The sequence below is a fragment of the Tyto alba genome, unplaced genomic scaffold (genome assembly GCF_018691265.1).
Source record: "Tyto alba isolate M040663 unplaced genomic scaffold, T.alba_DEE_v4.0 Super-Scaffold_41, whole genome shotgun sequence".
In the NCBI taxonomy this organism is placed as follows: Eukaryota; Metazoa; Chordata; class Aves; order Strigiformes; family Tytonidae; genus Tyto; species Tyto alba.
In genome coordinates, this window is record NW_024881317.1 from 1,400,800 (window position 1) to 1,426,948 (window position 26,149).

The window sequence follows — 26,149 nt, forward strand, 5'->3', positions numbered from 1 at the left end:
AGGAAGGGAGCTCAGAAGATGTTTATTGTTCATTTTTGCTCCTATCCTGCAGCGCCCAGGTGCCCCTACAAGGGCCAGGGAGATGGTGCTGGGCCGGTTTGCTGTTTGCCAAAGCCGGTCACAGTTGACTGAAGCAATTTTACAGCTGAAAAGAAAGCTGTGAAGACCTCTCACGGGTCACGGGTGGCAGAGCAAGCTAGCCACACTGCTGCTATTTATGCTTCAGGGCTGCCACAGATTTATATCTTTGTCGTTATATATTGTTCAAAAGGAAAAAAAAAAAAAAAAAAAAAAGAAATGGAAAAGCGCTTGTCCCTTTCTGAAGTTACAAAGTCAGAAGATCGCTGACTCAAGCACTGAAAGTCCCTGAACAGCCTCTGCTCGTGCAGATTTAGACACAACCCCAGCCAACCAAAAAGAATAATTATTTCTCCGCTCCGCTGTGCTATTTAAGGAACGATGAAGTACAAAGACACTGAATTATGCACAGAAGAGTTATGCTCACTCACAGCAAGGTAGCAGCCACCGAAGATAAATACGGTGGATGCAAGTGCTCCTGCGCCTGACCCCGTGTCCCCAGCGACTTTGTTGGATTCATGGAAAAAAAATATAGAAATATAAGCCTAGATGGGACAGCAGTTTCCAAGGTGCCCCGCTCCCCGCACTGGGACCAGCACCGGGGGCTGCAGGGGTGCTGGGGGCTGTAGGGGGATGCAGCAGGCGAGGACAGCTCTGGCCACCAGACCAGGACGGAGCCAGGAGTCATTTTGTCCCCTGAAGGTTTTCAGCACCAAAAACCAGCCCTGTCCCCCCGCCACGTTGCCACCAGCCCTTTGGGATGCGCCCAGCAACGGCCGGGGCTTTGCTGCACAAAAAAAGCAGGCAGATCCCTTCTTCTTCTTTCTTTATTGGTCCTACGGTACTTTATGGATCATCACTGGTTTCCTGATCTTCTCATAAGTTATAAAAATTGGCCTGTCGCTATACTTGGCTTCACCTCAAGTCCAGTAAATCAAGGTACCTAATTAAACATAGCAATTTACCAGCTCTGAGCCCAATTCATAAGAAGCTCACGCATCATTTGAGCGGGATTTTCATATACTTCACTTGGAAAAAGTACAGAGATGACTTCAGCAGAAGAAAATACATTTTTGTTGGCAACTCACAAAACCACTCTTGCTCTGTTGCAAGCACATTCCTGCCTTTCCATTACCTGCCCGGGGGTCCCGCCCTGCTCGGGGCAGGGGGGCACACGGGGGGATGCAGCCGGGGACGGCAGGCAGATGCAGGTGGCATTGCTGGGAGGGCACTGGGAAAATCCAACCTCGCAAAGAGCTTTTGCCTCTCGGTGACGGTCCTGGGGACCACGTTTCCATCGTGGGGAAAGCGACCCGTGGGAGGTCGCACGTTATCCAAGCAAGAGGTTCCCCACAGCAGGGCCATGCCGGGGCTTTTCAGGAAAGTGGATCTACAGGAAGGTACGTTGAAATGCAGGAAGAAAAAAACATGTCTGAAAGTGTCCCACACTTTCTGCATCTTGCTCTGAACAACAACAATAATGCTATTTTACCAATAAAGTCATTAGCAACCATCGGTACCTGGAACCTGCCCAGCATCTCGCCCGCCCTCATGTTTGTGCCAGCAGGAACCCTCGGGCTTCTGGGTTTGCGGGCGCTGGCTCCTGGATGGTTTCCCTGGCCGTGCGGAGAGCCGCAGAGATGCCACAAAATGTCCTAAAAATTAAAAAAGCGAAATAAAGGGTTGGAACTTCGCTTTAAAAACCACCTTGGATCTTTAGAGGAAAAAAACCCAAACCAACAAACAAGCAAAAACCAAACAACAAAAAACTTTTTTTTTTTTTTTTTTTTAAATATTTTAAACATTTGTTACTTTTTTTTCTCGAGGAGAACTGGTCTCCCGTGCTTCGGCGAGCCCAAGCGCATCGCGGTGCTCGTGCGCCGCAGCCCCGGCACCCGCCGGCAAACCGCGCTCTGCCCTTCGGAGCCGGATCAGCCCCTTTAACAACTACAAGGTTTCTCGCTCAAATAGGGTTTCAAACCAGAGATCTGAGCACTAACGCAAACACAACACATGCAACCACTTAGAAGTCAATTAATATCAGCGGAAGGCCCCTTGTTGAAGGCAGCAGAAGGAACGATGTTACATTTCCGGAATAATGGCTGAAATTTGCCATTGTGTGTCATCAGGAATCATTTAAAACAGTTTTGATCTAAGTTCTTTCTGTCAGGGCTCTAATGAATTAACAGATGACAGATTGCTGTAATGAGAGTCTCTGCTTTAAAGACAAGGCTACATTGTTTTTTGCTGTACTACTCATATAATTTGGGATGTTTAAAAATAATTATGGCAGAAGATTAATACCTTACAAGTTTTCAGACATTTCTCACACGCAGCGGAGAGCCCAGCCCGCCTTTCACGTGGGTTTTGGGGATGTGGGTGGGAGCAGGGGCAGCACCCTCATACCCCAAAAAACACCATTACACCCCAAACGCTGAAATCCGGGGTCGTAAATAGAAAAACAAAAAAGACCAAAACCATAATTCCTGTCCTGTGTTCACCCCGAAACCTCGCGGGTCCTTTGGGATGAGACCCCGCGTCCCTGGTTTGGGGACGTGGGCAATAGTGGGAGGTTTTGGCAGGGGTTGGGGGGCACCCAGCCCAGGGTGCTGGCTGGCCACCGAGCCCGGCTCTGGGGGGAAAAATAAGGAAAAATCCAATAACTGGAGCAGGCTCGTCCCCCCAGTTTGCGCCGCGTTCCCCGTACTCATTAGCTCTGTTGCCGGATCACATTTTTCTGCTGTGCAAAGGGACCACAAAGGCATATTATATCCAATGTTAAGTAAACAAACTTTTGAAAACTGCCTTTTATTGATTCCATACGGCCATCTGGTTTGAAGGAAAAGGCTCCCTCCCTTTTCCCCCTCCCTGTGAAAATATTCGAAGGTTAGGGACTGGCAGTGGCTCAGCATGGCTGAAAACCACCTAGTTTCCTTTGCGGTTAACAACACAGGAAAACGTCTAAATTTCAGATAAATGTTGGAGGCTTATTTGGTTTACCCATCTGGTAGCCAGCCTGTTCTGCGAAAATTAAAGATATACATATGCAAATATTCACAGTCTGCTTCCAAGATCTAAGGAATTTTTATGATGTAACCACAAAAAGAGGTTATTTAATGTTGACAATATGTAGCAGAGCAAAGCACTATAATGCTGCATATGGTAATGTAACTTATGAAAATGAAGCCGCAGTGCCCTTACAGAGTAATGAAAAGCAGATTTCACCTTGAAGACTATTTGAGCTGTTTAGCTTGTAATGACTTGGGGAAAAAAAAAAAAAAAAAAAAAAAAAAAAAAAACACCACAAAAAAAACCAAACCCACACCAACACTAAACCCCACCCCACCCCCCCCAAAAACACTGGTGTGAAAATACAACTTGCCCCACAGCCACACGAATCCTGAGGTGTGCGTGGCAGCGTCACTGAACGGCCTCAGCCCGGTGCCAGGGACGTGCCACCGTCCCACTGGGGACATCTGCCACGCAGGCAGGGCACGGACATCCCCCCCCCCAGTGATGCTGATGCTTTCCCACGCTGCAGCCCCACGCGGGGACGTGTCCCTCTGCCCCCCCTCCCACCCCAGCAGTCCTAGGCGGGGGGACAAGAGCAGCAGAGTGATTCTGGATGAAGGGATCCTGGCAGGATTGCACCCTGCAGACCCCGAGGGAGGCAGGACACCCACGGTGGGTCCCACTCCATCACCGTGGGGTAGAGGCAAATTCCTCAGACACACCAACCAAGCCATGGAGAAGACTCTCCGAGCCATCCCCGCATCCCCGATGCTGCTTTGCATGTAGAGAAGACTTATTGCTACTGCTAAAATTAATTATGTCCTCCTTCTGTAATGAGCACCTTTGTATATTATGCAAGCGCTTTGCCTGTCATCAGCAGCCTCAGAGAAAGATGTTTGAATTAACAAAATATTACTGTGATCTTCTCCCTGACAGTATGGAAGCAATAATATTTAGTGAGTAACCGAGTTTCCTTTAATAATTTAGTAGACTGCAAAAACCTTGATCATCCAGCCGACTCTGAGAACAAAATAGTCAAGCTTTGTGCATCCTAAGCTGAGATAAAAATGCGAGCAGAAGAAAGAAGTTTAAAATTATATTTTAAAAAGCTAATTAAAAACGCGGCCCACATGCAAGAAAGAGGCCAGGGAAACTGTTCTTTAAAGGAAGCAAAGCCAGAGGTTTCCCTATCTCCCTGCTTCATCTGTGAGAACAGAGCGGAGGATGTCGGCGAGCTGCCCTCCCCCCAGCTCTCCGCGGGTGCAGAGGAAGGTGAAGCTGGAGGCACCTTGACAGAGGGACTCCCAGCCTGGCTGTACCCCAGGAGATGTTTGTGAGACAGCCACCCCCCGGGTCATTTGGTGACATCCGAGGGGACATCAGGGTTGCACCGAGCTTGGCACCAGACAGGTATTGGGATTTGGTCCAAGTCCTCCCATCCTCAGTCGCCGTGTGAGAGTGGCAAAACCCCCCCAGCCAAGAGGCTGCGCTCCTGCAGAGACCTCCGGGAGGTGCTTTTAGGAGCTCAGGGCAAGCCAGGAGACCTCCCCCCCCGCCCCTCCACCAGCTCCACGGGGCAGCACGGGCCAGTGGAGGCAAGGATCCTTCCCAGGGTGATCACCCGGGCCAGGTTATTGCCAAAAAGTGCCTGCAATAGCCCTCCCACCCGCTCTGGGTTTGTCACTAGTTGCTGCCTGCGTCTCCTTCTCCTCTGTCCCTACCCGGCTTCCCGGGGGCTGCAGGAGCACCAGGGGGTCTCCACCAGCAGGACACCAAGCGAGGACCTCCGGGGGTCACAGCAAGATGCTGAGCTTCAAACCCGGTCGTCGTACGACTCGATAGTGCCCGTCTCGTGCCCCTGGACCGAGGGGTGGGGTGTGCAGGGGGAGGGACGAGGAGCGTCACCGATGCTGCAAAACCCACGGGCAGAGCTGGCCCAGCCAGCCTCAGCCCCGAACAGCGGGAATGGGAGGATGCGGGTGCCCCGCGAGCACCCATCACCCTCAAGCTCTGTCTTTGTCCAGCCCACGAGCAGCAAACCGGTGAGGTGGACCAGAGAGGAGCTGGCACAGGAGGGACCCGAGGACTCCGCTCAGCTTGGCACCGTCCTGGAGTCAGGCACGAGCCCGTGGATCCCGGCACCCCCCACAGCCAACACCAGGCAGACTTAATTTTTGTCGCTGCTGTTGTCATTAAGAGCGTGGGCTTCCCCTGGGAGCCCCCAGTCATTGAGGCAAATAATCTGACACGATGCATTTTTGAGCATCACGGTTGGAAGCTACAGATATTCCCAGCTCAGGGTTGGTGAAGCGCAGGGGCTTGGCAATCTCCATCATGGAGAAGGAGCTGTCAGGGAGCCTTGTGGAGGGAAGTTTGGAAAAAAACAAGAAAGCAAAGAAACCTCAGCTTCTCTGACAGGGCCAGAACTATTAAAAGAGCACTTAGGCCCCTTAACATAAAAATGCATCAAAGAGGAAAACCAGATGAGAACAGATTCATTTGCCTTGGAGAAATCCTGGCTCTCTGATATGCTGCCTTCCTCCACAGCAAAGGTTCAGTGCGGATTGAAATGCCTTCGGGCAGCAGAGCTGTTTTGTCTAAGGCGTGTATTTGCAGAGGGCATTTTAACGAGCAGCCTCCCCGGAGGGGCTCCACCGCTCCCTTCCCACTCATTGACATGCAGAGCAAAAAGCCCCCCCGAATCCGCCCGTAATGAAAACTAGATTCCTTTTTAGATAAACACGCTGTATCAATGACAAAAAGATGAACCAAAGCTACATCAATGCTCAGAGCATCAAAGAGCTCGAGATCAGGCTTCAGACCTGCTAACAACAGCATCCGCTGCCTGGCGGCACCTCCCCGAAGACCAGCCCCGCTGGGACGCCTCAAGGACTCCTCCTGCAAGCAGATACCTGGGTGGTTGTCACCTTCGCAAGGTCACAGGACGCCGAGGGACCCCGCAGCTTGCTCTGTGGACATCACAGGAGGTCCCACCCATGGACGAGGTGCCAACCCTGGTGAAGGCGCCGGGGAGCTCGGGAGCATCCGAGCAGGGCTGGAGCAGCGCAGACCCCGGGAGCCGTGTCGTGCCGAGCATTCCCGGCTCCCACGGCACGCCGCTGCCAACGCCGGGGGACAACACGGCAGCAAAATCCCCCAGGACGTATCCTGCTTCAGCGGGAGCTGATGCTTCAAACTCAAACACGTGCTGCTTGGTTTGGAACAGCCCTGGGCCGGGGTGGGGAGGACACGTAACGCACCCGGGCGGGCGTGCAGAGGTGCTGCGGGACCCCGCCGGTTTTTCTCCAAGCTCTGGGACAAGCCGTGTGACAACTAGCACCACGGTGGCTTCATCGCTGGCCCTGCTCACCTCCTCTCCCAGCACATGGAGATGCAAAACCAGCACGCCGTGCCTTGAATTGAAAATAAAGCGAAGCACCCCAGTGAGAGCCTCAGGGATGAGGAGGGCAGGAAAGACCATCCACTGCCCGTTCCAGGCTTGCCACAACCCACAGGGAAACCTCCGAAGCCCTGGATGACTTGTGCAGGTTTTCCCTCAAAACGAGAGCTCGCCAAGAAAAGCGTGTGAAACATGCAGGAGCCCCTGCACGCCCCGAACCCACAGGTAACACTTCAGACAGTCCTCCCCCTGCTTTCCAACCCGCCTCTGTTTCCCCCTCACTGTAAAAGCAAGCGGGTGACGGGGCACCGACACGCTGCAACATCTGGGAGCCATCTCAGCCCTGGTGCTGAGCCGTGAGTCAACAGAAGGTGTGATGAGAGCCAGATGTGCGGCTCTGCCCATACATCCTAAGTGGAGGGGATTACAATAAGGGGACAAATAAAGAGGAAGGCCTGCGAGAATATGTGGAGCCCCTGGGGGCCTTTAAAACTGATTTTAAAAACCCATTTCCCTCGATTCAGAGGGAATTTTATAGAGTAGCACCAGCACAGTGCTGGCTGTTTGTTGCAAGGCCAGGCGACGCTGAGCCTGGCTTTCAGGCGGGAGTAAACCCCCCGATTTCCTGATGTGGGTAACATTTATTTGCCAGGACCCAGGCTCCCGGCGTGCGAACCACGGCCGGGCAGCACCCAGCACCCACCGTGGTGGCAAAGGGGTGATGCCACGGGCACCAGGCGGTCACGGCTGCAGGATGCCCTCTGGCAAAGCGGAGGGGAGATGAGCAGGGAGGGAACCCCTCACCTGCCCACTCCAGCCTTTGCACAAGAGTTTTTTTCCCCCCCCCCCCCCGCTCAGCCCCTGCCTCGGGAGGTGCAAAGCTTCCCCTGTTCCGTGGGGAGCGCAACTGCTTGCAGACCCTGCGCCACTGCTTGCAAACGAACATAAAGTTAAGCCTGGCTTTAACTGGGATGAAAATTGCAGGAGAGCAGGAAACCACAGAGCGAGCCCATCAGCCAGAGATCACCAGCAGCCACCAGCTCCCCCACAGACAGGAGCTAGGTGCGAGAGCACCCTCATCAGCGATGTAATTAGAGGGGTTCTGCAGCTGGGCAGAGCTTTAGTACCCTTTCTGCTGCAAGGGCCTCACCCTGGCACGCAGGAGCTCACCCACAGCTCAGCACCGCGTCCTGGCAAGCCTGCACCCCCAGAGATGAGGCAGGACACCCCGCAATTCCCCTCTGCATGGACAAACCCCTTTAAGGAGGTGAACGGGATTTGGTTTACAGCTCGAATCTGCTCCCTCCCGTGCCCTCATCCGAGGGCTGATTTCAAATGGAATACATCATCACCCCAAGTTGAGGCTCTCCTGCTGCTACACAAACCCCGGGGCTAAATCAACACCTTTCTCAGAAGTCGGCGCCGCAGCAGAAGGGGGATGCTCTGCTATGTGAGAGGGGACGGTCTCCCCCCTCCCAGGGCTCACCTCCCACCCACCCTGGGCCACCCCAAAAGCGGAGCCGCATGTTTGGGCTTGTCTTTGTGTCGAGCTGTTGCTCAGCACGGCTGAAATGAAGAACCACGAGCGCCTCGGGACCGAGCCGTGTCCCCGCCGTGCTCCCACCAGTCCAAGCCCAGTTGCTCATCAGGAGCCCCTTAAAAATCACCACAGGGCTCAGAAACAGCCCGACTGGGCAGAGCTCCAAAGAGGTGCTGGGTCCACCAAGGAGCTGCTCAGCACCTTTAACCCCACAAGCACCCACCTGGGCACCCCACCACCCCGGAGCCCCCAAACAAGAGAAGGATGGGGCCTTACAAGCAGGAAAAAAAGGAGAGAAGCGGGAAAACCCTGCAGCGCAAAGCAGAGCTTGGTGGTTCGAGCTTCAAGCTCAGGGACTGGGCTCGGAAACCCAACTCCCCGGGAAGCCTCGGCCGCTCCCGGCAGCGCCGCCGGGGGGGACCCGAGCGGTTTAATGAAGCTCAACCGCGCCCCGGGGCTTGGGGCTGGGGGGGGGGGGGGCGGGGGATTTAGGCACTTGCCCAGACCCGCCCCCCGAAACGCCACGCCCCCTGCCACGCCCTTCTGAGCCCGCAGCCGGAACGCGCCGGCAGGGGGCGCCTGAGAGCGCCTGGCTGGGCTGGGCTGGGCTGAGCTGAGCTGAGCTAGGCTGAACTGGGCTGAGCCAGGCTGAACTGGGCTGAGCCGAGCTGAGCCAGGCTGAACTGGGCTGAGCCAGGCTGAGCTGAGCTGAGCTGAGCTGAGCTGAGCCAGGCTGAACTGGGCTGAGCCAGGCTGAACTGGGCTGAGCTGAGCTGAGCCAGGCTGAACTGGGCTGAGCTGAGCTAGGCTGAACTGGGCTGAGCCAGGCTGAACTGGGCTGAGCTGAGCTGAGCCAGGCTGAACTGGGCTGAGCCGAGCTGAGCCAGGCTGAACTGGGCTGAGCTGAGCTGAGCCAGGCTGAACTGGGCTGAGCCGAGCTGAGCCAGGCTGAACTGGGCTGAGCTGAGCTGAGCCAGGCTGAACTGGGCTGAGCCGAGCTGAGCCAGGCTGAACTGGGCTGAGCTGAGCTGAGCCAGGCTGAACTGGGCTGAGCCGAGCTGTGCTGGGCCTGGCTGGGCTGAACTGGGCCAGGCTGAGCTGAGCTGAGCTGAGCTGATCTGGGCCTGGCTGGGCTGAACTGGGCTGAGCCGAACTGGGCTGAACTGGGCTGGGCTGAGCTGGGCTGGGCCTGGCTGAGCTGAACTGGGCTGGGCTGAACTGGGCCTGGCTAAGCTGGGCTGGGCTGAGATGAGCTGGAATGGGCTGATCTGGGCTGGAATGGGCTGAGCTGGGCTGAACTGCGCTGAGCTGGGCTGAGCTGGGCTGAACTAAGCTGGGCTGGGCCTGGCTGAGCTGAGTTGAACTGGGCTGAGCTGGGCTGAACTGGGCCTGGCTGAGCTGAGCCAAGCCTTGTCGAGCCAAGCTGGGATGGGCAAAACTGGGTTAGAAAAGGGTTGTTTGGGCATCGGCAGCCCCGTCCTTATTGCCAGGAGCTCCCTGAGGCACGGCCCGTCTCAGCCACAGAGTGCCTGATGCTGGTTTATTTTTAATACTTAATGAGATAAAAGGTTGGAATTGCTTTTAAGCCTTAAATTGCCTGAGCCCTTTTTATCTTTAAAAAACACGACAAGCGGTTTTGGAGGGTACTTTTTTTTATAATGATTCCTGGTAGCTATTATGTTGGAAATAAGGCTCTTTCAAAGACTGTTGGGATACATTAAATGTTTCATTTTTCAGTCTCCGTTTCTTTGTTTTTGATCTCCATTCAGATTGATTAAAGACACTGACTGCTCAATTTTGATTAAATCCTAAATCATAACTGGCTTACAAAACAACTGTGAAAGCTGACATTTATGAAGTTCAGTAAACTAGTTGTAAGAACAGGAGTGCGAGATGGAAAAAAATAATAAAATTCCTTTCCAAACAAACATCAGTTGACAGCAAACAGATGGTTAGAGGCTCTTACTTGTAAACTGGAAAAATTAAGATTTGGCAGGTTCTGTTAAAAAATAGTTACAAAACATCTTAAAGTTTTCCCCTTCATATCCTGGTGTTGCTCTGGGCATCGTTTCAATATTTTCATAGGCTACTGCACGGAAAAGGTTCTGAATACATGAAAGCAGCTGGCATAAAAGGGCTTAGAAATACTAGTTTAGATTTATAGGAAGCAAGGTTGCCAGCATCCCAAGGATGCAGTATTTAAAACCCAGCTCCTCAGCTCGCCAATAAATCACTGCGACTTAGCAGCGTAGTTTGAGTTCCATCTCCAAAGGTGCAAGAAAAGTGGGTAAAAAGTAACCTTGGTGGATTTTTCCGTATTTGTTGACTTACCCCGTGATAATGTTAAGCTAATGTTTCTGGGCAAAGCACGGTCGCATAAAACTAAATTTCTCACTGACACAGGTTCCCCCACAGGAGGGGAATTCAGCTGGAGACCCGCTTCTTCCAGAGAACCATCCTCTGCTCCTCCGAGCTGCCAGGGAAGAAAGCTCGAAGGAAACACGGCAGGAATGCCCTGAATCTGTAGGGATGCAGCCGCGGGGGAACGGGCGTGCTGAGACCCTGCGGCAGCGTGTCCTAAACCCGGCTGGGATTTCGCGTGGCCGTTGCAGCATCCCGCGGCATCGCGTACCGCTGCTGAGCGGGGATCTCCCCCCCCCCCCCCCCCGGCTGCTGCACGCCCCGTGGCTGCAGCAGCCCCCTGAGCACTCTGCCGGGTGTCCTGGGTGCTCAGGTCAGGGGGAGCAGCACGCAGGGTGCTCCTCTCCCATCCTGGGTGCTCCCATCAACCCGGCAGAGCCGTTCCAGCCGCCCCTCCCCGCCGCTCTCCTGCTTGCGCGCCTCGCGGGTGCCGTTGCTAAAATCGAGGGAGGGCGAGGGTGCTGGGAAGCCCCAGGCTCCGAACCGCCCTGGCTTGGCACCTCGGGTGCATCCCTGCAGCCAGGTTGCAGGGGCCACCCAAAACCGGGGCCAGCCCCTTGGGCAGCTCCGAGCCGTGTCCTGGCCCCGCGTCCGGCGGGTCCGGCGCTCGGCAGCAGCCTGCTCTCCGGGGTTAACAACTGAACCACCCCGCCTTGGCCAGCGAGTCAATGGGGCCTTGTCTGCAACCTGAATTACTGGCCTGCAAACAATCATTTCAGAGGCAGCATCCAAGTCCAGTTCCTCCCTCCCCCTCGCACCGAAACAGCCACTGAAACCATTTGCAAACTGTTTGCAATTGCTCTGGGCACAAACGTCAGGTTTTGGCGGGGTCCCGCAGCCGCTCCCCCCGAGCCGAGGGCTGCTGGGGAGCGGGAGCCCCGCTCGGCTGGCGTCGCTCAGCCCCCGTGGAGCAGAAATATACTCGCAGGCTGAAAACAATTTTAATTTTAAGATCAAAGAGAGTTGCAGGAAGGAGGGAGAGATGCGTCCAGGGGACTGCAGCGGAGAACAGCCGAGGAGAACAAGGCCGCGGTGTTAATTTTGGCCGTGTCTAAAAAACACTGGGAGTGTGAGGGCTCAAAGCTCCCCTGAACCTCAGGCAGGAGATCTGCAGGTCCGGGGGGTGCTGGTTCACCAGGTTCCCTGAAGAGCCCGTGCGGGAGCACAGTCACCCCAAAGCTGTGCCGGGAGTCGCCCGCACGTCTTACCTCCCTCTGCGGAGTCGAGGGACACTGCTTGCCTAGCAGAGCCGTGCCTCTTTTTTTTCCCCATAAATACAAGTATGTACCACGTTTCCCCAGGACGTGGGGTGCCTGCGTGAAGCTTCTTCCAGAGCAATTGTCGCATTTCTTCTTTTCTGTAAGAACAAAAATCCCTGGAGAACCGGGGCTTCGTTGCCTCTGCTTCCTTCCCAGGCAAGGCTCGCTGTAGAGAGATGCAGAAACACGTTAGAGAGAGAAGAAAACACGCAGGCAAACATTTCTGAACTTCATAGCGCAGCTTTGATCCTTGTTTCATCTCTGGGTCAAGCCTTCTTTTGGCAAAACCTGGCTTATCATTCATACATCTAAATCCCTGGCAAAGAAAACCCCCCATGTCATGAGACGTTGAAAACTCTGTTCACCAGAGAGCTAAAAATAATCTCCTCTGGGGAGCAATCCTGCTCTGCCCCAGAGGGAAATGGAAAGATGAGTTAATAGGTCTTTTCCATCTCTGGTTCCTGTAATTCTGCAAAAAAACAAGGCTGAGTCTGCTATTTACTTTTCTGGATATGCAAAATTCGTCTCTGCAGGTCTCCCTCCCAGTCTTCCCGAACAGAAATGCTGACTGCCTTGCTGCAGTCCAGCTTTGCAAGCGCCTCTGCTTTCTCCTTTTTTTTTTTTTTTTTTTTTTTCAAATCTTCCTCTGCTACAGTTTTTTCCCTTTCTCCCTCCTCTCCTTTGAATGAATGCTCAGACAAACACTGGCTGTTTCCAAGGGATTGCCTCGATTTGCCAACTTTTCTTCCCAGGAAGAATCCTCTGTGTCTCTGTGTGCTGAGGGAGATAATAAATCAGGTGAGCACCGTCCCCGGGCCAGCACAGCCAACAGCTCTCGGTGACTCCTCCGACAGAAGGGAAAGAGCCTGGGGGGGTTATTTTGCAGCTGTGTGGACTTGAGCTGGCAGATGGGTTTCTATTTCTTTTTTTTTAAAAAAAAAAAAAAAAAAAAAAAAAAACCCAAAAACCAACAACAAAACCAACCAATGTCAAGTGCAGTTACAAGCATGTCTCCATCACCGCTGGCTCGGTGAGAGATGAAGGTTTTTCCCTCGGAGCCGCGGCCACCAGCTTGGCCAGGGCTCCCCTGCGGGGAACACCGGTCCCAAACTGGGGCTGGGCTGGGGACCAGTGGGAGAAGCATCGGAGCCACTGGGCGGGCAGAGGGGAGGGCAGAGCACCTCGCTGGGGTGTTTGTGGAGCTCTGGACCTCGCCGGCCACATCCTGCTGTGTCCAGGCCACGCATGAGAGTGATCAGGGCAGCCGGGACCAGCCAGGTCGTCACCAACCCTCAGCCAGCCGGCCACCTGCGCCAGCCTCGTGCATCTGCAGCGTTTCCCGGCGTCCTTCAGCTCCATTCCCCTCCAAATTCCTGCTCGTTCTTTTTCTGCATTTTTAATTTTTTTTTTTTTTTATTTTCCCTAAAGGCCGTTGTGATTTTGCTGCCTGCACAAACCCCGAATCCGCCCCCCGTGACCCCTGCGGAGCCGGGACCGGTGCTCCCCGCTCGGGGTGGCACGGGTGGGTGGCTCGGCCAGTGCCCCCACCGCTGTTTTGCCTCAGCCCCCCTCCAGCACGGCCACTGGATCGCAGTCTGGCAGCAGATGCTCAACGCCCTGCGGTTCCATGCCCTTCCAGTTGACAATTCCAGCCGCGATAGCCCGGTGGCCCGGCGGGTTGCCCAGAACTCCGTGACAGTCCCCAGCAGCTCAACCTTGGGGTGATTTGGGGCCGCTGTCCCCTCCACACCCACCCTGCAGCCTTTTCCAGCATCTCCCTCGCCTCCTTTCCCCACCTCGCCTGCTCCGTGATGCGATTTACCGCCGCCGCGTTCCCGCTCCTGGCTGGGACATGCCGCAGCATCGGGGCCCGCTGCCGTGCCCCGTGCAGCAGCATCCTGAATCCCCGTGACCCCCCGGTGCCACCTCCTCGAGGTTTTTTTCGTGGTGGGGGTGGGTGAGGACGGCTGTGATGCTGGCGGTTGTTCAGCCCTGCCCATAGATAATGAGAAACGCCACCGTTATCCAGTGTTCAATGAATCAACGGGAAAGAAAAGAAAGCTGGGTTGCCCTGAAGGAACATATCACAGATATTAAAAGGGTATCAAAGGAGTTCTGCAGCTCTTTAAAGGGTGCTTTAAAATATGGAACCAAGCCCAGAGCTGGGAAAAATGAGGCTCCTGTCTGGTGTGTGACCATACAAGAGCAGCCGTGAGACACCCAGTGGGGCAGCTGTGGGTTAACTGGGGCTGCTGGTGGCAAACTGCTCACCTCCAGCCAGCAAAGGGCATGCAGGGCTTTGTTTTTGTCTGAAAGCCTCTTGGAGCCTGGCTGTAAGTACCTTTGAGTTTGCAGGCGAGGAAACACGCCCAAGCCCCAAGCCCACCCTACACTACAATCCAATTATCCATCCAAGAGCAGAAAATCACAGATGGTTTTGCATGGATTTTCTGAAGCAGTGATACTCCAAATGCTGTTATCTGGGGAACCGTAACAAAATGTACACGGGCACTTGTAACTGCAGCATCTGGAAGGAACAGATAAAAATCTACTTATGTGCACAGGCAAAATTTCCAAGAGCAGGAGTGCTTCTGCAATTCCTCGCCTGAATAGGAAGCAGAGCGAGCACCGGCCGAGTCAAGGACTGTGAGCCACTGGGAGTCAGCCTTATCCACCGCATCCCGGCGTCTGCTGAAAGCCAGAGCAAAAAAAAAAAAAAAAAAAAAAAAAAAGACAACCAACCTTCCAGCCCCTGGGATTGAAACGCTGCACAAATTCAAACCCCGTGTGCCGACGTGGGGCAGGAGTGATTTGCAGCTTCAGCTGCTGAAGGGGAGTTTGGGAACAGCTGTAGAGCATCGGAGGGGATGTAATCACGAAGGATGCTGGAGGGATGGAGGGAGGGAGGCAGAAAGCAAGCGAGGCACTGGTAGAAAGCTTTGTACTCTAGATTCCTCTGGCAAGCATAATGGAAGGGGGACCAGGCTTAAAGGGAGCAGAACAAAGGATAAAAGTAATGTAAAGGCTTGGCAGAAAGGGGGGGACTTCTGAAGGCTGCAATATTGAAGGGGTTTTTAAAGGAAGCATTTGAAAAGAAAGCTGCCTGCACTTCAAAATCCGACATAGCGTTCTGCTGCTCGCGTGCTTCAGCTCGAGAAGGACCAGCAGCAGACAGAGGGGAACAAAGAGAATTTTTAATAAGAAATCAGAAATATGGCCCGAGCGCACGGGGCACTCGAGTGGTGTGATGTCTGGCTTGAACGCGCGTCTCCCCTCCCGATAGCTGGCGGAGTCACATGAACTCATTACAAAACTTCCAGGGGGATAAAAAATGTCTTAGAACACATTAGCATCAGGCTAAACTGGTGCACTGGCATACTGCCCGCGGAACCATTCATCTCAGATATAAATAGCATAATTAACCTACACAGTATATACATTGCGTACCACTAGGATGACTTTTTCTTGGAAAACAAATAAATCTTTAAAGTTTGAACCCTATTTACAGAATTGCTGCTCCATAAATCATTCAGATCATCAAGGCTACTTTATTAACGCCTTTCTGGCTGCATGCTTGCAAGGAAAAGGCAGAGAGCTGTAAATAGTTTGGCTTTATAAATATTCCCCATCACACAGCAACTGTCTTTCAGCAGGTAATGAAACATATGACATGCTCCTAATCTATGACCGAGGGCTATTTCATGGTACTTTCCTCCCAGTACGTAGTTCCAGTCATTTTCTGCTCTCACACTGGAAAAGAGACTTGAACGCACCCTCAGCAAGTTCATTGATGACACTGAGCTGTGCGGGGACACGCTGAGGGCAGGGATGGCATCCCGAGGGACCGGGACAGGCTGGAGAGGGGGGGGTCAACAAGGGCAAGGGCAAGGGCAAGGGCCTGCCCGGGGGTCGGGGCAATCCCCAGCACAAACCCCGGCTGGGCGAGGGGCGGCTGGAGAGCAGCCCCGAGGAGAGGGGCTGGGGGGGATGAGTGGCTGGAAAAGTGCCCGTGAGCCCAGAACCCCCCCGTGCCCTGGGCTGCAGCCAGAGCAGGGGGGGCAGCGGGGCCAGGGGGGGGATTGTCCCCCTCTGCTCGGCTCTGGGGAGACCCCCCTGCAGTGCTGGGGCCAGCTCGGGGGCCCCCAACAGCAGAAGGACCCGGAGCTGCTCGAGCGGGGCCAGAGGAGGCCACGGAGATGCTGGGGGGGCTGGAGCAGCTCCCCTGGGGGGCCAGGCTGAGAGAGTTGGGGGGGTTCAGCCTGGAGAAGAGAAGGGAGACTTTGTTGTGGTCTTTCCATATATAGGGGGCTTATAAGATGGAGAAAGACTTATGATCGAGGTCTATAGGACAAGGGACAATAGTTTTGAACTGAGAGAGTGTAGGTTTAGATAAGCTATAAGGGAGATGAGGATGGTGAGGCGCTGGCCCCGGGTGCCCAGAGCAGCTGTGGGTGCCCCCTCCCTGGAAGGGTTCAAGGCCAGGTTGGACGGGGCTGGGAGCCCCCTGGGCTGGGGGAAGGGGGCCCTGCCCGGGGCGGGGGGTGCCACTGGGGGGGGATTTGAGGTCCCTTCCCACCCCAAACCATCCTGTGATTCTGTGATACCTGTAATGTGCATGGGAAGGGAGAACCGGGTCTGCCTGATTTGCAGCCAAGACTAATGTCATTTATTTAAGAGAGCGCGGTTTAATGCACGGCGAGGTTAAGCTCTCGCTTGAGCGCTGAGGACTAAGAGCTGCAGCAGGGTGAGGGGCTGCTGTCAGGAGGGCCAAGCTCCCCCCCCATCGCAGGGGGGTGTGATCGTGCCCCGGGCTGGCGGGGTCCTGGTGCTGATGGAGCCCCAAACGCAGCCACGCTGAGCCTGTGCAGCCCTTGGGAGCAGAGCATCAGTGTCCACCTGCAACCTCCAGCTAATCCTTCAAGGGAAAACTCAGATTTGCACTCCAGCTGCGGGAAACAGCCTCCAAACCCTCCGTGGCACCTCTCCATGGCTTGGATTAAACATCGGCAAGCTGTGGACTGGTGTGGGGAGGAAGGCACGGGCAGCAGAGCGGGCACCGCTGGTTCTGCTGGGCTGGGCTGGGGAAACCTTCTCTGGCTGACTGGGAGAGCAGCTCATCGCTGTAGGGATGGGTGAGCACACGTGTTTGCACCTCTTCCCCCTCCCTCGGCATTTAGCCCCGGTGCAGTGACCCCCGTTAGGTATTTCTGCACGAGTTCTGCAAGGAAGCAGCTCTGAGGGAGGCGGCTCCGAGGCTCGGCGTGCAAGCAGACCAAGCTGGCGTCCGTCAGAAAAAAACGGCAAAAATGTGCTCGCAGCCGGTGGTTTTCCTTAACGCAAACACAGTCTTGCCACAAATGCACAGTTGCCTTGTTTTCAAAGCTATTTGCAAAACATCAAGGGAGTTAATCCTCACCTCTCCCTCGCCCTCCTCCAGGCTGTTGGGGCGGCGTGCGGGGTAGGCAGAGGAAAGCAGCGGCGGCCGCTTGTCACCGAGCGACTCGGCGATGCAGCCGTTGGGCCCCAGCTCTCTGCTCTCCCACGCCGCTGGATGAGCTCCTCAAGAACCTCTTCTTGCCCACCAAGAGCGGCTGAGCGTGGCGAGAGCAGCCCTCCCTCCCTGCCAGGCCGTCCTTTTCCAGCGGGGTTTCGACGGCAGCTCCAAAACCTCCTGCGCCCCCTCTCCTGCTCCTCCTGTGGGCAGCTGCCCCGTTCCTCCCAGGATCAGGCCATAGGTGAGGGTCACCTTTATTATTAATGCCTCTGAGCATCACCTAAACAGGCCTATTGAATTCCCGAGAGGTTACTTAGCTCCTGTCAGGGGGAAAAAAATACAAGTTTAGCCATTTATGCCTGGTTGTTAGCTCAGTAGGTCCCCGGCACCAGGGAGCCCGCGGCGAGGCTGCCTCTGCTTTACAGCTCCCCGTGCACAGCCTCCTCCTTTTATTTTTAGTTGATGGGATTTAGCATAAAATAGTGCTGACCTAGCAGTAATCTAAAAAATTTGCAATCGACAGCTAGATCATCGTGTGCCATATTTTTGACTTGCAAATAGCTTCCACAGATAGCGAGGGTGTATTTATTAAACACAGCTAGTGTTGCATCTTTATTTAGCTCCTTCTGTTACCACACTGTATAATTCATGAAATTGCCTTATAAAGTTAGGCAGGAATTAAAACGTTGACCAGCCCGTGAACCGGAGTCGACACTTCTATTATTTTAAAAGGAAAGCTGAGAGAAACTAAAACCTGACAAATAACCCTGTGCCGGGGGAGAGGGGTCGAGCAGCCGAGCTCACCTCTGGCTGAGCAGGCAGCGGGGAAATCGGAGTCAGCTCGGAGCATCCGTCGTGCCCAGGGGAAGGATTTCCACCCCAGCTGATGGGAAGCCTTCCCGAGTGCTCCTCGGGGTGCCGGATGGCATGTGGCTCCTCCTACCAAAACCAGGCGGTCACGAGGGCGAGGAAGCACCAGCGGGGAGGATGAGGATGTTATTTTGGAAAGCAAATGCCGCTCGCCGCCATCAGCTGCGTTTCAGAGCAGAGCCTGTCTTCAGGGGACCTCGGCCCCGCGGCAGCATCCTCGGTCTGAGGAAGGAAACGCTCGGCTTCCCAGCTCAGCGCCTGAGCCTCGCTCCGCAGGAGGGAAATCACACGCCATCCTCTTCTGAATACAGCGTTTTACAACACCATGCTCTCTAATAAAATGTTCCCCTCAAGTCCATCTCCACGATAAAAACCGTTTCTTTCCTCACCTCGGAGGCCGTGTACGCCTTGACTCATAAATATTTCATCAGTACCTGGAGAGTTTCCAGCGGAGAACGATGCGATTTGGGGCTCGGGGCTGCCTGGGCATCACATGGGCATGGGCGGGGGGGCGGCGCGGCGGCTGCTGGCGGGGGGTACGCTGCCTGCAGTGGGGTGCAAGGCTGCAGTGGGGTGCACATCCCAGCCATCCTTGCAGGATGGGGCCCACAGAGCCTCGAGCCTCTCCATCTAACCCTTTGGCTGGTCCTCACCCCGATACCGGTCCCCGACAGCACTGATGTCCTGGAAGAGAAGAAAAAAAAAACGGTCAGAAAATAGTGGCTTGTGGCCATGAATAATCACGTGCACTGGGAGGTGTTTTCATACCAAAGAGGGAAGAAAGGCAAAAATCGGAACTTTTTAAGGAAAAAAGCTAAAACATTTTCTCTTGTTGACGCCTGGAAAACAAAAGCCTTAACCGCAACGCCCGGCTGTGCAAAGGGTGCAAAGCTGGGTGCTGCTCCCCTCTGTGAGGGGAAGCCGTGAGCGTTCCACCCCCCCCCAAGCAGCCAGCCCCTAGTTCCAGGCTTTTGGGGTGAACCTGCCTCTTCTCCACCCCCAAAGCCTTCCCTTCGGAAAATGTCATCCTGGGAGAGGCACTGCCCTGCCACAGGCAGGCGAAAACCAGATTTCACCAGAAGCGTCTCGGCCAGTCTGTGCCCTGCGCCTTTAAAAGAAATAAAACAAACAGACATCAAACCAAAATTAAATCCTAACACTGGCACACAACTTGACATGAAAACCTAAATTCAAAACACGCCCGTCTTTGGAAAAAAATTCTTCTCTTATAGGAAACCTCAGGCGATGAGTCTTCCAGCCAGCCCTGTCTTGGGGGGCTGCCTGGTGGGTCCCGTCCTTTCCCCGCTGAGACCCTGCAGTGAGCAAAGGGCGACTGACTTCACAGGTGTTATTTTCGAGATGGAAAATAGCAGTAACTAGTCAGGGAATGGCAAAAACTGGGTGCAAGGGGTTGCAGAATGCTGGGCGGGCTGTGCTGGCTGAAAGTTCAGGCCCCAGAGCCGTGGCACATGGGGCTGAGCTGCTGCAGAGCTCGGCGGGCTGAGCCTCCCAGGCCAACACCCCCACGGAAAAAGCCAAATTCGTCTTCATTTGCAAAATGCTTCTTTTCTCCTTCTCCTGCAACTGTCGTCTCCAAAATCTGGGGAAGGGACCCGAGCGGCTGGTGCTGAGGTGAGCTCCGCACCACCCCATCTTTCTCCTCGAGGAAAAATATCCTCGTTATTAAAGCAGGGAGGGAAGATCCTCAGCCTGCCAGGGGCAAATCTATTAAGTGGTGTGGGCTCAGTAATTCTCAGTAAGCAGCGTACTCAGTGCTACCTCCGTCCCCACGTGGAAAGGCTGCCAGCGGACGAGTGTTTCTCCTATTTATCAGTTGCTCAGAACTGTTGCCTCTCTCATTTTGGGGGAAGACCCTTGGCGCTTTGACTCGTTTGCAAACAGCTCCCCGGGAGCATTAAGCGGGTTTAATTCGAGCGGTGTTTGCTCAGCTTGGATGGGCCGCGCCGGTCTCCGGGATCTCTACAACCCCCCCGATTAAGTGCACGTAACACTTCGTGCCTGCGAAGCCTCCAGTTTGCATGTTTGCGTTTTCCATGATGGTTTTCTGACATTTGCTTAAAATTTATATTGATTTCCCAAGCAGGTTTTTTTTTGGGTTTTTTTGTTTTTTTTTTTTTTTTTTCCAGCAGCCTGGGTCACAAGCAAAACCTTGAGTGACCGTGCCCGGGGCCGGCTGGTGCAGCGTGTGGCCGCAGGGACACGACTGGTGCTTGCCGTGGAGCCCAGTAGCCCCCCTTGCCCCCCCACTTTGCTGCTCTACGCAGCACTTCCATGGCAGGATTGGATGCTGCGGGTAAAGCAGCAAGTCCTGCATTTATTTCCATACAGCCTCCAAGTTTTTTCCTAAGGATATGTGTATTGGCAAGCTCTCAGAAAGGATTCACCTGGAAAGCCGGGGCATGGGCTTTGTTATAAACTTCTTTCTAGCGTTAATATCTCAGGGAAGGGGGGGAAAAAAAAATAAAAAAAAAAAAAAAAAAAAAAAAACCAACCAAAAAACGCTGCCACTCACGCATCCGTTCATCTTGGCAGAGGTGATCCCTCAGCATCAAGAGCAGATCCAGGCTCTGGCACACACCAAGCAGGGGAGGCTGTAAATAAACGATCCCCAAATGCCCCCGCCGAGGGAAAGGAGCACCGGGGGTGTTAACATCCCACCCCGTGTTACCGCTGCCCGTGCTCCTTTCTGCTCAGCTATTCATGGCACTCCATGCCTGTAATAACTGGTGTTTTGGCAGCTGACGCCGTGTAATCGAACCAGGGCTGTCAGGGAAATTTGTAGCTATTTGCTTCACAGGGTTTCTTCATTCCACTCAGCAGCTGTCAGCCTGCGCCGCCTGGTTATTGATGATAGGCGCTAATCATGCAACAGATTCCCCACATAAATCAAGAGGCAGTAGAAAATAAAGTTTCTTCACACTGAGGTCATTTGCCCCCCTCCCAAGTGCCACAGAGAAGAAAAATACAAACTCTTACTCCTGCTATTAATAACCTCCCTCCCGCCGGCCCCCGGCAAAGGGAGATGGTGTCAAATTTTAAATTACAGCTTTTGTTACATCAACTGAATTGCGTGTTTATAAAACTAATTACTGGGTAAGTTCTGCATGTTACGGGCTTGATTTGTGGACTGTCACATGTTTGCAGAAGGGATCCTGTAAAAGGCTTTTCTCTTTTTTTTTTTTTTTGCCCCCCCTCCCTTAGCACACAGCAGAGGTCAAGCAACGGATCGTGCATATTGCAAGTGACAGCTTCAAGTACCTCAAGGGTGCTAATCCACCATGAAACTTTTTTTCCATCATATCTTTATTGCGCTGGAAATGGAAGGCACTTCTCTCTCCTCGCGGCTGTCACTCCGCCCAAGTGTAAACCGGATAAATTTAGCCCTGGTTCAATGTCAGATGGCACAAACCCAACCTCGGAGCTGCAGCTTGCCGGGACGGCTTTCTTGCTGGCGGCCCCGGGGCCGGTGTCACCCAGGGGACTGGTGTGATGACAAGGGGTGGCTGTTGGTCCTCCAGCAAGCGGTAGCCACCGCCACACCGGGCTGGACACGGGGCTCTCACCCCCCATGTTCCTACACTCAGCTCCCATCAGACCCAAAGGACCCGGGGGAAAAAAGCGGGTTTTTTTTCCTCTTATTCTAACCCCATAAGACACACTGCAGCGGTCCCCAGCGGGGAGTAAAGCCCTGTGCCCAGCATCCATCCCTCCATCAGAGCAGCTCCCACGGCACGATTAAGTTTGTCCCATAACCCAGGTCCCATTTTGGGGCTGAAGCTTTAGACTTCAGGATTCACCTCCCTCCTCCCGCATGTCCCCCTGGTCGTTATCTCCGCGGCGGGGTCGCAGCCCCTCCGCTGGCTCTGAGCACGCGGTGCGGGCGGCGATGGCTAAATTAGCCCTTTGCTAGCTGCCGTGGCCACAGCCCCGGGCCTGAAGTAGCCACACTCGGCTGACGGGGGAGAACAGCCCCTCTGATGGATACTGTCCTTGGAAGGAGAATACAACTTTACCCCAGGGAAGGAGAACAGGAGCGTGCGTTATCGGGAACGTCGGCACCGGCTTCGCTCACCCAAAACCTCCTGTAAACGGCCTTACCTGCACCTCCTCCCCCGGGGAAACACATCTCCTGCCCGTGCCCGGAGCGAATGGGTGGCACTCGAGACGTGTCACTGGACAGCAAGAAAACAGGTAATCCTTTCATTATTATTTTTTGAATCTACAGTTCCCAAATCACAAGCCCAACTCCTGCTAATGAGCCTCGAGAATGGCGCGTTCGTTACAAAAATGGTTAATTTGCTCAGCAGCGTGTCTCATACAAAAGAGGAGCCAGCCTTTGAAGGCAGAGCTTTTATCCTTTTCAAACACATCCTCAAGTTATCAACTTCAACACAACATCAAGGCCTGCTTTTGTTGGAATAATTTAACACTAATAGTTCGCGAATGCTGCCACCGCTCTTGGTGCGGAGCTGTCACTGGCTGCAGCAAGACATTTGGTTCAAAGGCAGTGCCAGCACTGAGTCAACTTGGATTTTTTTTTAAAAAAAAAAAAAAAAAAAACAAAACTTTTTTTCCCCCTTTCTGAGCGGCAGTTTGGAGCTCTGGTTGTCTGGTTTGGCAGCATTGGTCTTGTCCGTACCCGCGGTGGGCGTGTGGCCGGAGGGCGATGCTGCAGCAGCCTCCCCGGAGCTGGCAGGGTGTCCCACCAGCTCACCATTCCGGGTGGAGAAGCGACAATTTTACGAGCATGAGTATTGAACTGCTGTAGTGAAAAGGCCTTTCATGCCCTCGCTCAAGAAACCTGCAAGGAAGGTGAAAGCTCAGGGCAGCGCGGGCCGTGGGGAGCCGGCGGGGCAAGTCTTGTCCCCCCCCAGCTCCCCAGAGCTGAGGCAGGCGACTCCAGCAAAGCCACTGAGGCAGAGTGGATGCGAACTGGGCTGTCCCAGCTGGGGCACACGAGCACCCCCCACCCCTCCAGCCCCTCCCGGGGTGCCCACCGAGGCCGTGCCGGGCAGCTGCGTGTCCCCGGGGTGCCAGCCCCCCTGCGATGCCACAGGTGCACACAGACCCCCTCCGGCAGAAGCAAGAGGCAACCGGCGCAACAAGCACGAGCCCTGGCTGCAGCCACCTTCCAGGTAACACCAGTTGCAGCGGTGGAGCGTCCCGTCACGGGAAAAGGTGCTGGACTAATGAGCCACGCAGCCAGACACAGCACCTAAAGTGGAGGGAAAGCGGAAAAATCCGCGTTGGCAACCATTGATCCCTGCCTGTGGGTTTCCTGCATATTCTGAATTTTAACACGTCCCCAAGAGCAGCGGCTCCGGGGACCTCCTGGGGAAATTCTCCCAGCTGGGCAGGACCTCTCTCAGCCAGCTCTCAGACTCAGTTTACCTTTTTTTGATGCTGGAGAGCTGGGACTCAAACTGATGGGCAAGGCAGGCTGTCCTCGGGCGTGTGAGTGCCTCCCCGTGCCACACCAGCCGCCGTCGCCCAGCCTTGCCTCCCACCTCTCCCCGCCAAGCGCGGTGACATCGGCGGGTCAGTGAGGAAATCGCCAAGATCAAGGAAAATAAAACTGGTATTTCAGAGCGCATCCCGCTCGAGGGATGCTCTGTCGAGGATCTCCATCCACTGCAGGAGCGGGGAGGGGATGAGCCTGGGGGCTGCGGGGCTGGGGCTGCCCCTTTGCGTTCCCTCACGGCACGTACGTCTCGCTCTGTAAAATGCCTACACACCCTCACGATTTCCAGAAGACTGGTGGAATCATTTTCTGCCTTTCTAAGGAGCCCGGCACCCCAAATTCACGCCAGACCTGCTGCTGCAAGCGCCGGGTGCGGAGGAACGTGATGGTGCTGGGCACCCCCACGCAACCCGCTCCCCGCCTGTGCCGAATCGCTCGAGCCGTGCTGGGCTGGCTCCAAGGCAGAGCAAAGCCCGGGTTCCCCCAGCTCGGCTGCCCCCCACGAGGGCCCAGCCACCCCCCCCCCGCCCCCCCCCCAGCTCACCCCACACCCGGAGCGCTTCGCCACGGCGTATGTTGGTTTTGGCAGCGCGGCGGCACCCGCAGCAGAACAACAGCACTCGCCCAGCTGACTCAGAGCTATTCCTAGGTGAGCCGTTAAATAATTCAGTGACGTTTTATTTCAGAATTTAATTATTTTATCATTTATTTATTGGACTAAAGAGAGCTCTCCAGCAGGGCAGGCTGTAAATCCCCGTTTCCTCCCGCATCCCCTTGCCTTTCACGTTCCCCACTCCCGCGCTTCCGTGCATTATCGTAGGTGACAAAATCCCACGCAAGCGCATCCCCCCCGCCTATTTCTCTGGATTATATCTTTTTCCCTTTGTTTCCCCCTTTCCTTTTCCTTCAGCTGCTGAGCAACTGGGCAAGAAAAAGGCAGAGAAAGACCCAGCATCCTCATACCCAAAAGACATCAGCGCCGAGGCCGCTGTCTGCGACGTCGAGCACCCTCCTTGACGTACGATTTTGCCACCGTGTGTGTGTGTGTGTGTGTGTGTCAACAGGAGCGAAGGCGCACAAATAGATTTCTTTATTTCATTTCTCCTCGAGACTGTTCTCTAGTCTGAAAAAAAAAAAAGAGCAAAACTTTCAACATCCACGCCCAGCCCCGATGTCAAGGCTGTTGGCTGCGCGTGTAAGACAACTCCCTATTACAGGGCTCTAACATCGCTCAGGGTGCCACCACATTGTCTTCAGACAACGGCTGTCTGCTCATAAATTATCACACCTACTTTATCCTTTTCAGGTATAACCAGTAATTTAGCTTTTGGAAAGGAAAAAAAAAAAAAAAAAAAAAACAACCACAAACCAACAAAAAACCCACCAAAACCCAAATGTGGAAAGGGGAAAAATCATCTCGAGCAAGAAATAACTAAAAAAATGTGCAAAACAGAATGAAAATGACACTTCAGCTTTAACATCACATCATTAGCAAGATATTTTATCATGCAATTCATCTGCCTACCTACCTGCTTCCCAAACCACAATGTTCCCCTCAGAGTTCTGTTCCTCTTTTGCAATGAACCATAAATTACATGCTGACAGCTTTAATTTGTGCAAAGTATGCCTGGTTGCTTCTGGCACAAGCAGCCGGCTGCTATAATAAGGTCAATATATATTCATTGTCGCATTGCTTGATGTGCCAGATAACACAAAAATGCAGAAATGTGGTAGTTTCTTTGGGGCTACAAAGTGGGAATGATAGAAAGCTAAGAACACTGCATCTCATCAGGGCATCGCAAGCAGTTGGCTCATCACTTATGCATGGCATGAGCAATGTTATGATTTAACTAATCATCATCAGTTATTCATCCCATTGCTGTCAGGAGACCATGCAACACTTTCATTTCTTGCCAGTTCTGGATAATTTATGTTCCCCTATCATTTGAGGGTTGGTTGGTTTGTTTGCTTCCTTTTTCTTTTTTTTTTTTTTTTTTTATTTTTTTTAAATTTATTTATTTTTTTAAATTTTTTTTTTTTTCTCCTTGTGGTTGACCACTAGCAGGTAAACTCCAACGTTTCCCCTGCAGCGTGAGGTGTTGATGTGCAATGAAACCTCCGAAACGCTGTCCATGGAGGAGAAGGAGATCTGCCCTCGCTGAGGAACCCAAACCCCCCATGGTGTGGGGAGCCCCCCCCCCCCAGCTCCACACGCAGCCCCCCCCCAGGGAGACCTGCACTTGGCAGGGGTGCTGGTGGGATGCGCTGGTACTTTGGGAGAGGATGGGGACAACAGCCCTGCATTTTGCAGGGAGCATCTCTCCCGCCTATCCCCCCCTCCACCCTCACCCTCTGCACCCTCTGATGCTCGGGCAGGGAAGCGCATCCCCCAAAAATTTGGGGGAGAAGGGAACCGGGCACCCCCACAACCACCTTCGTGGCAGGAGGCAGCTCGGGGCGTTGCGTGGGTCCATGAGGCCCCCGCAGCCCACCCCACGCTGCCCAACGGAGGGGTTTTTTTTGGCTTTTTCTGATGCCATTTTAAGGAAATTAAGGGAAAGGTGGGAGGCTGAGGCACGTGGTGCCCACAGGA

The 26,149-nt window shown here is 54.1% G+C and overlaps 1 long non-coding RNA gene across 1 annotated transcript; it reads right to left on the reverse strand.

The window, feature by feature from the left end:
* Positions 1-16,353: 16,353 nt before the first annotated feature.
* LOC116961917 lies at positions 16,354-18,745 on the reverse strand. The gene is made up of 2 exons (XR_004407239.2): positions 18,009-18,745; positions 16,354-17,524 (listed from the first exon to the last, which is right to left on the reverse strand). It is a non-coding gene; the product is annotated as an uncharacterized LOC116961917 (long non-coding RNA).
* Positions 18,746-26,149: the final 7,404 nt, after the last annotated feature.